Genomic DNA, 16,451 nt, shown 5'->3' on the forward strand with positions numbered 1-16,451 from the left:
GGTGGAAAGAACTCCCACAAGTCCCTCCCTAACCTCCATAGGTAGACACACACACACACACACACACACACACACACACACACACACACTAAATAATTTATGATTATACTTGAATTTTCCATTTAGCCCGTACTTTTATTGCTATTTTAAAATCAATTCCTATTGTGAAAAATCTAGAAAAGATTATCAAGGGTAAAGGAGGAGTAAAATGTCCCTGTGCTCGGCAAATCCTATTACTTAGATATCAAATCTGTTATTGGTGCCACCCCAGCAATATAAAAGGATCCATTCTGTGGCATGGACTAGTCATGAACTTTAATGCCATGGTTCTTCAGTATTATAGGGACTAATGCCTCCCCATGTTTTTGTAAAAGATGAAAAAAAGTGTTTTATATATATATATATATATATATATATATATATATATACACACACACACACACATATCCTACTTACTATTTAACCACTATCAGTTGTGTTGATTCCAAGGTCAGATCCAGGAATGAACTAAGGTGAATAAGCATGGCTTCCCCTTAAACATTAAACTCTGAGAGAACAAGGATAGCTGACCAACTACTACCCACAGTTTGGCAAAACATCTTGACAAAGCACTGCGAGCAACCGACGCCTACAGAGAAAGAAGAAAGGTATTTCTTCATCCTAACCAGAAAGACAGTATTTCATGTTTCATTGCAGTTGTATACATTGGCTAACAAAGTCCTGCAAAACGTGGCAGCTTAAAACAGCAGGATTGCCACATTTGACAACCATTTCTTAAGATTCGTTTTGGGGGCTGATGGAGACAGGAGTAGCTAGGGGGCCGGGGCTGATTCACAATCTCTTAAGAAGTTGCAGCCACACTGAGCCAACCCACAACTACCCTTGCTACAAGGGTCTCTGCAGAGGCTGCCTGAGTGTCTCAGGGACAAGGCTGGTGTTTTCCCATAAAGTGATTGGACAGAGAGAAATGAGCGAGGAAAGGCAGTTAAGAAGGCACCCGAGTGAGAGTGTCCATGATAGAACCTGCCTCATCTGTAATCTGGTACAGGAAGTGACACGACCCCATCCTGATTAATCCTATAGATCATACACTGTAGAACAATACAACAAAGGCTGTGAACACCAGGAAGTATGGGTTGCCAATTACTAAGTTTTAGAGGCTGGCGACCACCTAGAGGATGAAAAGAAAACAGTGACACCCCAAAGCACTAGAGATAACATGTATGAAAAGAGTTCTGAAGAGAAACTTTAAAAAGGGTTTTTTTTTAATGCTACAAATCTCTGTGTTCAAGAACAGAGATGCACTATCAAACACTCATTCAGAGGCTTCCTGACCTACCTGCATCCTTAGCTATAGAGAACAGCAATAGCAGTGGCTACTAAATTCTGTTTCCCCAGTATCATTCTCAGATGGAGTTCTGTGTGCCTTGCCCAAGCCAAGCTCCTGGCTTCTAACCCCACCCCTGTCTGCCTTGACAACAGCTGCTCTACTTCAGCTCTGGGTTGACTTAGAAATTTGACCACCCTGATCAAGGAACTGTGGTGGCACAGAAGAGAAATACAGCATATGGTTCCTGACAGCAACAAACCTAAAATTTCAAGTTAAAAAAAAAATAGCCGGATATGTATGGCACACATCTTTAATCTTGACACTCAGGGGCAGAGGGCAGGCAGATCTCTGTGAGTTTGAAGCCAACCTGGTCTCCTGGGACTGGGATTATATTTGTGAGCTATCATGTTGGTTCTGAGAACTGAATCGGGTCCTCTGGAAGAGAAACTGCTGCTTTCAACCACTGAGCCATCTCCCCGGCCCCCACTACTCATGATTTTGAAAGGTTATTTTTAGGTTTCCCACCATGCTTTGAAAATGCAAGACATCAGCACTGAGCAAATCTGCTCTTGCTTCCTACCTCAATACAATAACTTCACAGTAATTGATGTGGGTGAGTCTTCAAAGAGTGGATATAACTTCCAGCCTACCGAGAGAACCCCATGTACTCATCAGGGATATGGATCAGGTCGTGATAAGAAAGCACAGTTTTCTGACAAGTAGATATCATCTCATCAAAACAGATCCATGCTCAGCAGTAGCCAGAAATGTGGTCAAGTACGCAAACTGAAGAATGATTGCGGAGGCCCAAGAAGGAAGAAAGGGGCCAGGTGAGTGAGTGGCTTCTCTTTAATTTCATAACAGCTACTGAGGGAGAAATTGTCCATAGCGATTTTATTTATTGCTAAAGGAGAAATGTAATCATTCGTTTCTACAATCAATGGGATAATAAATTGATTCTGTTTAGTGGGAAGAATTTGATGCATATGACCATTCCTTCTGAGTGCAATAGTCGTTATCAATCATACCTCCTCCCAAGCCAACAGCACTCTCAGTGGCCCAAAATTCTGGACTTTTCTGAGTCCCTTTGATGTTATCAGAACATATGGAATTAGTGTTGTCAGCTATTTTCTTCTTGTCAGGATAATTCATTGGTATCTCTTCAAAGGAGTTGTGTTTTGTTTAGTTTTTTTTTTTTAATAAAACACTTATTCCCAGCAAAGATAAAACATAATTTCTTAATCCTATAAGAATTAACTAGGAACAACGTCACCTCTCTCCTGACTCATTATTTGTGGCTTATTATGTTTATACACCAAATGATGAAGGTTTTCTTTCTAGGTTAATGCATAGACAGTTTTTTCCCCAGGAAAAGACATTGCTGCTGATCATAGCTGTGGGTCCAATTCCTTTCCCCTGTGTTTATCTTTGAAGAACTCCCACAGACTGGCTTGGCGTTCGCTACTGATAGATGTTTGTTCTGTATGGTTGGGATATGTCAGCGAGAGGGCAGCCATAGGAGGGTGGGAAATAAATCTCATTTTGTGTAAACATATCATAGCAGCTTCAAAGACCACTGCTGGGCTATATCTCACCAGAAAATAAATGGTTGGCGTGGGACAGTTTCTTAACAGCAGATTTTGATGGGCCAAAACAGAGATATCCTGAGAGCATGGGGCACCTAAAAATAGGGCCCAGCAGGGAAGGCCAAATGGAACAGCCTACATCTAGAACAAGCTATGTGTCTTTCCTTCCAAGTTCTAGCCAAAGGCAGGTTGAGTCCAGGGGTTCCCAAAGATGTTTAAAATTAATATTTTAAAATACCCCTACAGATTATGACATCAAATGCCATCATCCCAGTTAAACCCTTTCCCTTGTCATTCAAAGTCTCAGTTTTATAATTACTCAGAGTTCAGGGAGGTCTCTCTGGTATCAAAAGAAGGTTCTTAAATGTTTTTCTCTTCCCATCCATCCTACCAGTTCCTGCCGTACCGAACCCCATAGTGCTTCTCTGCGCACATCATTGCTCTATTGATGTAAGAAACAAAACAAAATACCATCCAATGCTTTTACCATTGTCTGTTGGGATTTGGCCCCAAAGTGCCTTTCAAGATTTTCCTGTACTGCACTCTAATATAAATATTCCATTCCAGCACTGCATTATGTAGAGAGCACTCCCCCATTATGCTTCCTCATCCGTACATCACTTCTTCTTTTGGTATTTTTAATAATATGTCATCTGGCTCATTTTTTTTCAAACACGTGGCTCACGTGGGCTTTACCGTTTATTATATTGCCTCTGCTTACGTGGACGGGTGTGTCTCCTCTGCGCTACAGTAAATTCCTAAAGAAGAGATCCTTACCTTTATCACCCCAGTTCCTTGATTTTTGCACAATGCCTTTCCCATTAGAGGTTCTGAATAAATAAGTGTCAATAGAAGGAGTTTTTAAAACACAATTTAAAATCCCATGCGTTGTATTTCTAGGGGTGCGTGAGGGGTGGTTGCTACGCTGCATCTAGAAGTCAGAAAACAACACCGTGGAACTCAGAGGCAAACTTCAGTCGCCAGTTCTCTACCGTGTAGGGCCCAGTGAGTCCCAGGGGTCAAACTCAAGTAAGTCCGGCTTGGCCAGGAGGCCCTGTACCGGATGAGCTATCACAGTTGCCAGAAGGCAGAACGCTCAGGAAGAGGTAAGAAGGGGCAGGGAGGCAGGCCAGAGGCATGCTGACGCTGACTGACTGCTTTGTTTTGTTGTTTTATCTCATTTTTCCAATACTGGTTGAATAGCAAGGGAAATATTTTCAAATAACAAGGCCATACCTAATACCTATTACATTCGAATATCTGGATAGCAGAACCCCAATGTCGGTACTATTTTAAAAGTTCCCCAAGACTTGTTGCCTGAAGACGATGCGTGGAGCAGAAGGAAGCGTCGGCAGTTTTAGGAATTTGTTTGAATCATAAATTCTGCTGGGGCAGGACAGGTGGCTTTGTCTTTCAGAGCTTGCGGTGGCCTGAGCTCAGCTCCCCATATCCATGCACAAGGCAGCTTCAGAGGTAATACCTGAAATCTCAGAGAGACAGGAGGACTCCTGAGGCTCACTGACCAACCAGTGAGGCTAGTCAAATCCGTAAGGGCTACCATCAGTGAGATGACGCCATCTCTCAAAAAAAAAAAAATAAAGTGAAGAACAATTGAGACCACCCAGGGGCAGCATCTGGCCCCACGCGTGCTTACACAGGTGCTCGCACACAGGAAGAAATATTAGTTCTCCGGCTTCATCCCAGATCCACTAAATCAAAATCCGTGTTCAAAGAACTAGCCCAGATCACTTTGGTGAACACTGACGTCTGACAGCTGCTCTCGTGTGGTAACACATACAGGACAGGAGACAGTACATCCGTAAGTAAAAGGTCTGTAAAAAATTTGACGTTTGGTGGTGGCAAGTGGCCAAGGCGTCTCAAAGACAAACAGTTAAAGCTATAGTAATGAAGGTAATCAAAAGAAGAATTGGTATCAAGCCAGTTTACCTTTGAGTAACGTGAAGGCTGGTCTTTGTTTTATAGGAATAAAATAAGAGAAAGCTAAATAAGGAAGATATAAGAATCTAAAGTAAACACAAGGCCAACAGAAAAACATTCCTCAGCTACACAGTCTAAATAGGCAAAGGGGAAATCTCACACACATTCTTGAGCAGGCAGGAGAAAATAATGCAATTGACCATGTACAAGGTAATTCTTTTTAATGGGTTCTAAGGCAGAAACTGTTTAATCTAAAATTTTATATAAAATAATTTGGTATGGTAAGTAATTGATTTTGATGAAGTTCAGTACAAAACCCCAGTAGTATACAAATGAATGCTATGTGTATTTAATTAGTAAACGTTGTTAATCATGCTGCATGACTCACAGGCCTGAATAACCTCCTCCTAAAGAAATAACTGTAAATTAAATCTATTTTGTAGCTTTTATTTTAAAGCCTTGGCTAAAACTACAGGCTGGAGAGATGGCTCAGCAGTTTAGAGCTCTGGCTGCTCTTCCAGAGGTCCTCAGTTCAATTCCCAGCACACAAGTAGCAGCTCACAGCTATCAGTAACTCCGCCTCCAGAAGATCTGATGCCCTCTTCTGGCCTATGCAGGCACTGCATGCACACAATGTGCAGGCGTACACGCAGGCGTACACGCAGGCAAAATAACCGCACAAAAAATAAAAATAAATCTTAGAAACAAACAACTAAGGGTGGGACATGTAGCTCCGTTGGTAGAGTGTTTGACTGACATACACGAAGTCCTCAGTTCAGTTGAACAATCAGCTCTGCAGCCCCAGGCATGGTGGCACATGTCTGTGATCTGGGAGGGGGGCAGGGGAAGGAGTAGGGGTTGGTGCTTTCTACATCTCGTGAAACTCACTTTCACTTTTGAAACTTTGAATTTAGCTTATTTACTTTGTAAGTAGAGCTCTCCATCCTTGTTCGCCTTTTGGCTTAATGTTACTGTCAACAAAATAACACATGTTAAAATGCTGCTCTGAGTTAACAGAAGGTCCTCAGGCTCTGTGGAGCTGGCATGTCATCTCACTCAGCCTTGGGAACCCGAATCAGGACAGCAAGTCCAGACATGGGCCTCATGTTATAAAAGTACTTCTGAACATATGCTGTCGTTTGTCCATTTGTCATTCTAGTTTATTATTATTATTAGTAGTAGTATATTGTATTTCTAATGAATTAATTTAAATTTTAATTAAATTTATTAGCAAAATTTTTTGAAAATAAAAAAAAAATCTGTTTATAACTTGGAAGATAAAACTTCCTAAAGAAAAAATAGTAAGAGGATATATCTAATACTTAATGCTAGAAAGACTATTACGGAAGCCACAATTTGGGCTGGTGAGATGGCTCAGCGGTTGAGAGCATTGATTGCTCTTCCAAAGGTCCTGACTTCAAATCCCAGCAACCACATGGTGGCTCACAACCACCCATAATGAAATCTGACACCCTCTTCTGGTGCATCTGAAGACAGCTACAGTGTACTAATGAATAATAATAAATAAATCTTTTTTTTTAAAGGAAGCTACAATTTGTCTTCATTTTGATGCACAAAAGCATTTAAAGAAATAATATAACTAATCCTCCATAAAGTACCAACTGGCAGATCAGATATTAATTAATATATCTGCTGCTACTTTTTAAAAGTTATTTAAATTTTTTTAACAATAGACTGTGCATGCTTGTGTGTGTGTCCCTGTGTACATGCCACAGGCCTGTGTAGAAGTCCATAGAGAACTTGTGAGAGTCTGTTCTCTCCTTCCATCATGTGAGTACTAGGGCTCAGGCTCAGGTCACCAGACTTCGTGGCAAGCACGCTTACCCACTGAGGCATGTCACCAGCCCCTTTATGGCTTGTGGGGACAGCTCAGAGGGGTTGGCCTTGAATTCATGATCCTCCTCCTTCCACTACCTGAGCGCTAGGATTTCAGGCAGGCACCCTCAACACCCTCCAATATAATCTCTAAAAGCCGTGGTTCCCAAACTCCCTAATGCTGCAGCCTTTTAACACAGTGCCTCATGTTGTGGTGACACCCCCCACCCCCACCACCATAAGATTATTTTCTTGCTACTTTGTAACTGTAAATTTGCTACTGTTATGAATTGTAATGTAAATATTTAATATGCAGAATCTCTTGATATTTGACCTCTGGGAAAGAGTCATTTTACACCCTCCCAGGGGTCAACACACACATGCGCACACACACACAGGAATTTGGCAATTGTACTTCTGGTACCCAGCTGAGAGGTGAACCACATCCCAAACACAGGTGATTGTTTCCCAGAAGACTGGAGAGCACACTGAACTTTCTAGAACTTTCTAATGGGAGGAGAGGAAATCTGCCCCTTTGGATGCCTGACTAGATTACCGTCTCCCAGGGCGAATGTTGTAGAATAACAAATTCTGGGAGTAGCATATGTGCCTGTGTTCCCACCATGACACTAACATATATGTACTTGAGTACATTGGCTTATATTAGAAAGCCTTGTGCTGCAGATGCTCAGTATATGGATGGTCAAGGGCAGAACCTGTGAAGGACAGTGGTCACTAAATGATCCCCTATAAGTGGTGACCAAAAGTGGTCAGTTGTGGTATAATTATCTTTTTTTAAGGTCCTAGATAGAGAGCACGGTAGCAAGTTCTTGGCATGTGGAGATGATGCTAAGCTAAATCAGTGTAATAAAGCCTTTTTATAATGTCTATAAAGAAATTCTAACCAATGATCTTTATTTTTAAATGTAGGCCCAGAAAGCTGACTACCTACACCATGCACGCATACGTTCACTGTTTTCATAGATGGGGTCCATTGTGGAAATGCGTGATCGCTATGGTCTGGGTGCTAGATAGACCCACAAGAGGCTGTGTACTGAGGGTCTGGTTCCCACGGAAAGCAACGTTCAGACCTGGGACTTTGGGGAAGTGACTGGATCATAAGGTTTCTGTCTCCACCAATAGCTTAATCAACTGATACCTCCAAAATCAGCATGCAGAGTTGAGAGGTAATGGAAGCGCGGGAGGCAGGGCCTGACGGGGGAAGTGGGCCACCAGAGTGCACCCCAGGAAGAGTCCTTGTCCCTCGCCCCTTCTTTCTGCTTCCTAGAAACATGAGGTAAGGAACATTGCTGTGTCACATGATCTTGACACCATGCCGATCTCACCAGAGGTCCCCAGCAGCGGGTGTGTGTGTGTGTGTGTGTGTGTGTGTGTGTGTGTGTATGTATGTGAGAGAGAGAGAGAGAGAGAGAGAGAGAGAGAGAGAGAGAGAGAGAGAGAGAGACCATCCGCTGCAACCCCTCAGGCCAGGAGCCATAAAATGCATTTCCTCCCATAGGTCAACATCACAATGATACAAGGGTTGACTAACACCTTAACTGAAATTCACACCTTAGGGGAATCACAGGAAAAGGATTCAAAATGGTACATGTGTTTGGTTATTTTTCTTGGATTCAAAAGTACCTAAGAGAAGCCACTCGAGGGAGGACACATTTATTTTGGCTTGCGACTCAGGACACATAGACCACCACTATGGGGAAGGCACGGCCTCTGGGGCAGCTTGTTTATATCTCATTATGTCTGAAAACTGGAGTTGCTCAGGCCAGAAGTGGGGTCGGCTATAATAACCCTCTTTAGAATATAGAATATAGAATAGAATATATGATATGTAATATGTAATATAATATTATATAATTTATATGCTATATATTATATAATGGCCTGCCACCAGGAGTCCATCTCCACCAGATATGACTCCTGCCCCAAAGGTTCCAGCCTTTCAAAATAGTGCTACCAGCTGGGGACTATGGTGGGGTTTGTTTGTTTGTCTGTTTTTAATTTTTTATTGATTCCTTATGAGCACCCCAGTCCCACTCATCTCTCCATCCCTTCATATCCACCCTCTGCCCTTACAACCTCTCCACACCCCAAATAAAAAAACAACAGGAGACTGCATTAGTTAGGGAAGCCCAGGGATCCATCCCATAATCAGCTTCTAAACGCTGACACCATTGCATACACTAGCAAGATTTTGCTGAAAGGACCCAAATATAGCTGTCTCTTGTGAGACGATGCTGGGGCCTAGCAAACACAGGAGTGGATGTTCACAGTCAGCTATTGGATGGATCACAGGGCTCCCAATGGAGGAGCTAGAGAAAGTACCCAAGGAGCTAAAGGGATCTGCAACCCTATTGTTGGAACAACATGATGTACTAACCAGTACCCCGGAGCTCTTGTCTCTAGCTGCATATGTATCGAAAGATGGCCTAGTCGGCCATCACTGGAAAGAGAGGCCCATTGGACTTGCAAACTTTATATGTCCCAATATAGGGGAATGCCAGGGCCAAAAGAATGGGAATGGGTGGGTAGGGAAGTGGGGGGCGCTATGGGGGACTTTTAGGATAGCATTGGAAATGTAATTGAGGAAAATATGTAATAAAAATATAAAAAAAAACAACAATAAAACAAAGCATAGAAAACACTTCATTGTGGAAGCTGTAGTGTGTCACAGTATGTCGCACAGTATATCCCTCTGTCTGCACATCTTCACTTGCACATCTTCACGAGCTGGTTAGCCCACCGGCTCTCCCTTATCTGTACAGCCAGAGCAAGCGCTCCAGCACTGTTCTAGCTAGGCTCACCAGTGCCTCCTCCACCAGGGCCAGCTGCCCAGGTGGAGTGCAGGGTCTCTTTCCAGTTAGGGGCAGGGACAGCTCTCCCACTCTCATGACCTCGTGCCAGCTCTCCTGACCACTGCAGGTGGCAAGCAAGGGGTGAGGGAAGGAGGACATCACCCCCTCACCCACTCTACCTCAGAGCAGACAAGTGGTGGGGCCAGCTCTCCTGCACTCATACCCCCAGGCTGACTCACCCATCCCCTGGGCCAGGTGAGAACTGCTGCAGGTGTGAGGTGGGGTCAGCTCTCCAAAGGGCTGCAATGAGTGAGGGTGGGGCTAGTTTTACGTAGCCCCTGGTCATCCACATGATCCCAGGGGGGCTGCCCAGACCAGGGGCGTCCCCATAGTCTCTAGTGGTAATACGAGCCTATCAATACCAACCCCTCCCTGCATAGCCACAGACGCAGACATGGCCCTCAGCAACAGCACTGGCAGGGACTTCATCATGACCTCAAGCAGTGGGACTGGCTATTCACAACAGGCTATTCCACCCTCAAGTCTTCAGTTCCATCGCCCTTCACAAGACTCAAACTGTTCTCTCTCTCTCTCTCTCTCACACACACACAAACACACACACACACACACACACACACATATATCTGTCCACAACTCACTTACACACTAGTGGTTCCTGCTGCAGACAGGTCTATGAGTGACCCTCTCTGTCCATACAGTGTGGTAGTAAGTACGTCTCTGGGTGCCTCCAGCCCACACACGTGACATAGCAGATGATGGGTTTGTGTCTGTCTTCAGCCTCCCACAGTGCATAGAATGATGGCATGTGTGTCTACAGCCCACCTGAGCCTTGCACTGGCAGGTAAGTGTCTCTGGGCATCTTTGCCCACCAGCACAGTGTGGCCTGGCAGTCCGAAGGTCTCTGGATGTCTTCCTCCTGCTGCGTTGCTGGGCATGGTGGCAGGTGGAACTCTGGGTGTCTCCAGCCCGCCCATGCTGTGCTGCAGAAGGCAGGTCTCTGGACCTCTTTCCCAGCCTGCACCCTGTGTTGTGTTGGTCAGCAGGGCTCCGGATGCCTCCTGACTTTCCTTTTAACCTTCTCTAATGCCATAGGCACAGCCTGAGGACCTGTGAGGACCTCCTTGTCACTGACTACGCCACAGCAGCCAGGTGTCCCAAGCCCAAGGCAAGACAGGTGGGGACCATGTTTTAAAGACACGAGAAATCTTTTTATGTTATTGTTTGTCTGTTTGTTTTGAGACAGAGCTTCTTTGTGTGGCCCTGACTATCCTGGAACTCACTCTGTAGACCAGGCAGGCCTTGATTGAACTCACAGAGAACCATTTGCCTTTGCCTCCTGAGTGCTGGGATTAAAGGTATGCACCAACACATATTCTATTTTCTCTCCCTTGACTACAGAAGTCCTGCAGCAAACAGCAGCAAAAGGAAAAACTCATCATGAGAAATCATGAATGTCTCTACATTTTCATGATTTAGCCTGCTTTGTGTTTAGCAAAGATGGCCTGGAATGTATAGAGGAATCAGCGATTGTCTGCAGGCTTACCAAATCAACGTGTGTTTTTTACCTATATACATAGCTATACACACTTGGTGGATGAAGCAAGGCTCCAGAAGCTCCAACAACATACATACCCATACTTAAATTTGGTGAGTGGGGCAAAGCTCCAGTAACTTTATTTTCGCTTCCACGGCTCACGTATCCCAGCAAAGTCTTCAAGCAGTACAAAAAAAATCACAGTGTGGTCACATTCTATTTTTCTTCTAGTAAAAGATTATTTAAAAAAAAAACAAAAACCTAATATATTCCCTAGTACCTTTTACACGAGTGAATGTTTTACGTAATACAGATACAGGACACATTATTCCCAAGAACCCATGTATGTTTGTAACAAAGCTTAAGCAACCAAGAGAATGTTCTCAGCCAGTTGCTCTCACTGCAATTTGTGGTTACAAAAAAAAAAAAAAAGGATCGATTATCTTATTATTTATTTTTAAAAGTAATCTCATAAAAGATCAAGAGAATCACAAATCTAAACTTTTATATAAAAAATTATTTCTATTGTGAATCCTCAGTGTGCACATCTGCTCATCAATAATTTTTTATTAATTATACCAGGAAGCCAAGGGCACAAATAGGCACAAGACATTAATCATTGCCTTGATTGTCAGCCCCGCTTTTGCAAGAGAGGTCCGTCATCTAGTGCTGGTCAGGCTGCCGTTGTTCTTGTTCCTTGACCTTAAAACATCCCCAGCTAAATAATTAAGAGTGTGCCTTTCTGGACTTCAAATTGTTCCCTAAGAGTTTCTACATGGAAGCCACACCGAGGCACACCATCACGATTGGGCTAAATGGTGGGCCACATTCCTTGAGTTCTAAAGCCAGTCCCTGTTCCTCTCACTTGGGCCTTGACATCAGGGTGTAACTCACTTCTAGAACACATTCTTCCCATTTACAATCAGAATTTCTGAACAATAACTACTTAAACAGCATTCTCAATATATTCTTAGATTGGCTGCATCGACAAACAGTCAAGTTCCCCAAATCTACTAAGTCTACTAGTGTTCCCCTGCTCTCAAGTACAAACCCGAAAGCCTTCTGTGTGTGCTTTGGCTTCTGCTCTATTCCAGCCTCCCCGTTCCTGCTCAGTCTAGCCTTCCCCCGACCCTGTGGTTTCAATCACTCTGCACACCCCTGCTGGAGTCCTCTTCCTAACACATCCTTTGTAATACTCTCAGGCAAGTCTAATTGCTCCAGACCTTGGCAATCTTTTTAAATCAAGATTATCCCCCAAGTACCTAAGTTATATATACACACCTAGCTTAACACTCACCGATTTCAGATAATTCCATTCCATTCCTTTGTCTTCCTTGTAGAGAGAGCTATCTCACAGTTCTTGGCTGCTGCACTGCCAGATTTTTACAAGAACACCCTTCAAATCCAAGATGGCAGGAATGCAGGTCAGTGGTCAGGTGCTTGTCTACCGTGGGCAAGGCTGTGTGTTCAAATCTCTAGCTCCACAGACAAATATAAAAACAATACTACCCAATTATGACTATTTCAAGTATGTTACAGAGTTCTCTATACTATGCCAGTAAGGGGGAGATAATTATTCATTTTTCCTATCAGTCACTCATCAGACATTTTGACAATATCTCCCCATGCCAGGTACTATACCAAGGAACGAATACAAAGAGATGCGACCCTTGCTTTCAGGGTGCTTATGGGAACGTCAGACAAGTGCATTGCAAAGGGGAATGAATGTCCAGGGGTCCTCGAGACAACCCAAAGAGAAGCTTGGAATCTAACTGAATGTCAGGCAGATGGCAGTTAACAGGATAGGACAAGAGAGATGAAGTGTGGAAAGAGCTTTATTTCTAAGAAGGATTCTTAAACTTCTTTATATGCTGGAGGAACATGGCTAAATACATACGAAAGGTTAAGAATGAGGCCAGGGAGAGGGTGTTTGACAAAGCTAGATAGCTGCACCAGGCTGTGGTGGCGCACACCTTCGATCCCAATACTCAGGAGGCAGAGGCAGGCAGATCTCTGAGTTCGAGGCCAACCTGGTCTACAGAGTGAGTTCCAGTGCCGCCAGGGCCACAGAGAGAAACCCTGTCTCTGGAGGGGTGAGGGAGGAGCTAGTTGAGAAGGGAGGAGAGAGAATACAGATAGAGGTTAGGATCATGAGGTAAAATTAACCAGAGACAGAAGGCGACTTTGTGATCGCAAGAAAAAAGAAAGAGAGAAGAAAAATAAAATAACAGGAAGTTGTAGGTGGTGGGAAAGTTATTAGTAATAGCATTAAATTAATATTCCAGGCACTACCCTGAACAGTTTATATCAATGTTGGGACATATAGTTTCTTGCACAGCCTCTGAACTTAAATCCTTCTATACTCCCCTAAGTTTCTAGTGAAAAGCATTCAAATTAAACATATTTGTGTTTCAAAAGACATCAACAATTTGAACTTCTCAATTATAATATGTATATTTGTATCCATGTAATTAGACATGCATATAAATATATGTTTATATATATTTATTATCTTTTGAGACAGGGGTGTGGGAAGGAGTGTCCGAAGAATGAAGTATTCAGAACTGGAATAGAGAAAAGTAAGGGGCTAGTTAAAAGTTAATTTGAGAAAAAAAGGAAAGAGGAGGAAAAAGAAAAAAAAAAAAAAAGCTCATTTGAAAAGCCTGGAGAACAAGATGGAAGCCCTACCTGGCACTTTATGGATGGCTGGGAACCTGAGACTATATAGCCCAGGAACTTAGGGTTAAAAGAAAGTCAATGTTAAAATGACTCTGATGATATGCAGTACTCACAGATCAGTGTCTTGTTCAGCCGTCATCAAAGAAGCTTCCCCCTGCAGCAGATGAGAACAGATGCTGAGAGCCACAGCCAGACATTACAGAGAGAGTAAGAACACTCAGCCCTGTGTGGGATGTCACCATCAAATCCCTCCCTCCAGTCAGAGCTCGGAACCCTGAGGAAGAGGAGGCAGAAAGAGGATAAGAGCCAGAGGGACGGAGGACACCAGGAGAACAAGACTCTAAACCAACACGAGCAACGTACATCTGCACTCAGAGACTGAGCAGCAAGCACAGGACCTGCACTGGTCCATACTGGGTCCTCTGGGTTTATATTACGGCTTCCAGTTTAGTGCTTTTATGAGATTCCCGAGTGTGCAAATGAGTGGGTCTCTGATTCTTTTGTATCTTCTTGGGCTCTTTTCTTTCTGTTGGTTTGTCTTGTTCAACTTCAATGTGATGTGTTTTATCTTATTATATTTTATTTTGTTATAAGTTTTAAAATGAATGGATAAATGAATGAATGAAAACCTAACCACTAGGGTAAAGGTTAATAATTGAGCTGTCACTGATGCCTTCTGGGAGTGAGAAAATTAGTTTTCTCCAATAGAGTGACAGTAGGTTTGCTTTTCAACCACTCCAGGATGGGCCTCCTGTTCAGGAGAAGCTGACCAACATATAAAGGACCACATAGTTTTGTGTGTGTGAGTGAGAGAGAGAGAGAGAGTGTGTGTGTGTGTGAGTGTGTGTGTGTGAGAGTGTGTGTGTGTGTGTGTGTGAGAGAGAGAGAGTGTGTGTGTTCGCGTGCGTGCGCGCGTGTGTTTGTGTGTGTGTGTGTGTGTGTGTGTGTGTGTGTGTACCTCAGCTGCAGTCCTGTTTGAAGCTCTCCCTGGGACTGGCTTGAATACTGTGGTCACTAAGTAAATACTGCTTGAAGGGAAGCCAAGTTCAACAGAGTAGAGGATGGAGCTGTTCTGAGGTCTCTAGGGCTAGATAGCCACAGCACAAACTATGGAGTCCTCGGCTTCTATAACTTTGTTACAGAAAGACAGGGAACATGAATGCACAGGGGCTGCTGTTGTGGAGTAGGAACTTCGGGGCATACAAAATGAAATCAGGTGGGCTGGAGAGAAGCCTCAGAGGTTAAGAGCACTGGCTGCTCTTCCAGAGGACCTGGGCTCAATTCCCAGCACCCACATGGCAGCTCACAACTGTCTGTAACTCCTGTTCCAGGGGATCCAACACCCTCACATGGACATGCAGGCAAAACACCAATGCATGTAAAATAAGTGAACAAATAAATTTTCTTTCTTTCTTTCTTTCTTTCTTTCTTTCTTTCTTTCTTTCTTTCTTTCTTTCTCTCTTTCTTTCTTTCTTTCTTTCTTTCTTTTTTCAGTATAGAATAGAGTTTATTCAGGGCATGGGGAGGGGAGTTGAGGGTAGCAGAGGCAGAGAAAGGCAGAGAGGAGAGAGTAGAGAAGCAGAGGCTGGCCATAGCCACGTGGAGAGAGGGTGGAAGGGAATGGGGAGCAAGGGGGTAAAAGGCAAGAGAGAGGCAAGAGCATAAGAGCAAATAAATCATTTTTTAAAAGTGAACTGAGAGTCGGGAATTCTAGTGAGTGGTAGACTCTTGAGGATTCGGTGTCCACTCAGTTTCAAAGCAAGGAGACTATGAATGATGGAAAGTAAGCATGTACAACTGTGGGTCTGGTATAGTCATGGAAACCCAGGCCCCAGGAGTCTGCGTAGGTTTGAGGGTGTGGGGAGAGTGGCAAACAGAAAGGCCTCCAAAGAGGGAAGGCAGCAGAGCCCGCTTGGCTCGGTTTAGCGGAACCTGAGGCAAGGTCCGGAAGTGTACTCCCTTAAATGGGCTCCAGATTAGGAAGCAATTGCTTCAACTATGTTATTCATCCCAGCACCTGTTAGGGTCTGAAAGTAATTCTGTCTTTAAAGAAGTCCCCGGGCTGGTGAGATGGCTCAGTGGGTAAGAGCACCCGATTGCTCTTCTGAAGGTCCAGAGTTCAAATCCCAGCAACCACATGGTGGCTCACAACCATCCGTAACGAGATCTGGCACCCTCTTCTGGAGTGTCTGAGGACAGCTACAGTGTACTTACATATAATAAATAAATAAATCTTAAAAAAAAAAAAAAAAAAAAGAAGTCCCCAGTTTCCCAAATTCCCAATCCTTTAACTCGACCTCCTCAGATTGTTCTCCAGGCAGCCCAGCCTCTGGCTTCTTTTCTAGGCTGCTCAGTCTTCCATAACAAAGGAAATACATACAATTCTTCGACCTTTTGGTGAGTCATTTTCTCTCCACGTGGCAGCAGACGTGCAGAAGCTGCCCAGGAGACTTCCGGACTCTCCGCTTCTGCAAACGGTGGCCCCTTCACCGCATGAGTTCACTGGATCTGGGGTAGCAGGAGCAGGAAGCTGGAGCGCTGTCAATCAGAACTATTTCAAAAGGCGTGAGGGCAATGGTTGGGTCCTTGTCAGCTTCTTACCCCATTTCTATTTTTGAAAAGAAACTTATCAGCACACAATCAGAATAAACACAATCTGAGAGAGATATTTCAACAAAGAGCCTTTAGATAAACCATACTTGTCAAAAGGCAAT

At 43.7% G+C, this 16,451-nt stretch overlaps 2 long non-coding RNA genes across 2 annotated transcripts; one reads left to right on the forward strand and one right to left on the reverse strand.

The window, feature by feature from the left end:
• The first annotated feature begins 2,105 nt into the window (after positions 1 to 2,105).
• Positions 2,106 to 14,244, forward strand: LOC110290317 (uncharacterized). Its single transcript, XR_002377417.3, has 7 exons — positions 2,106 to 2,160; positions 3,817 to 4,022; positions 7,675 to 7,877; positions 10,617 to 10,698; positions 10,923 to 11,171; positions 12,399 to 12,482; positions 13,583 to 14,244. It is a non-coding gene; the product is annotated as an uncharacterized LOC110290317 (long non-coding RNA).
• LOC147005892 (uncharacterized) lies at positions 12,392 to 16,229 on the reverse strand. Its single transcript, XR_015045256.1, has 3 exons — positions 16,118 to 16,229; positions 13,851 to 13,891; positions 12,392 to 12,454 (listed from the first exon to the last, which is right to left on the reverse strand). It is a non-coding gene; the product is annotated as an uncharacterized LOC147005892 (long non-coding RNA).
• Positions 16,230 to 16,451: the final 222 nt, after the last annotated feature.

This window comes from Mus caroli, unplaced genomic scaffold (genome assembly GCF_978045245.1).
Source record: "Mus caroli unplaced genomic scaffold, Mus_caroli_1 scaffold_2, whole genome shotgun sequence".
Taxonomy (NCBI): Eukaryota; Metazoa; Chordata; class Mammalia; order Rodentia; family Muridae; genus Mus; species Mus caroli.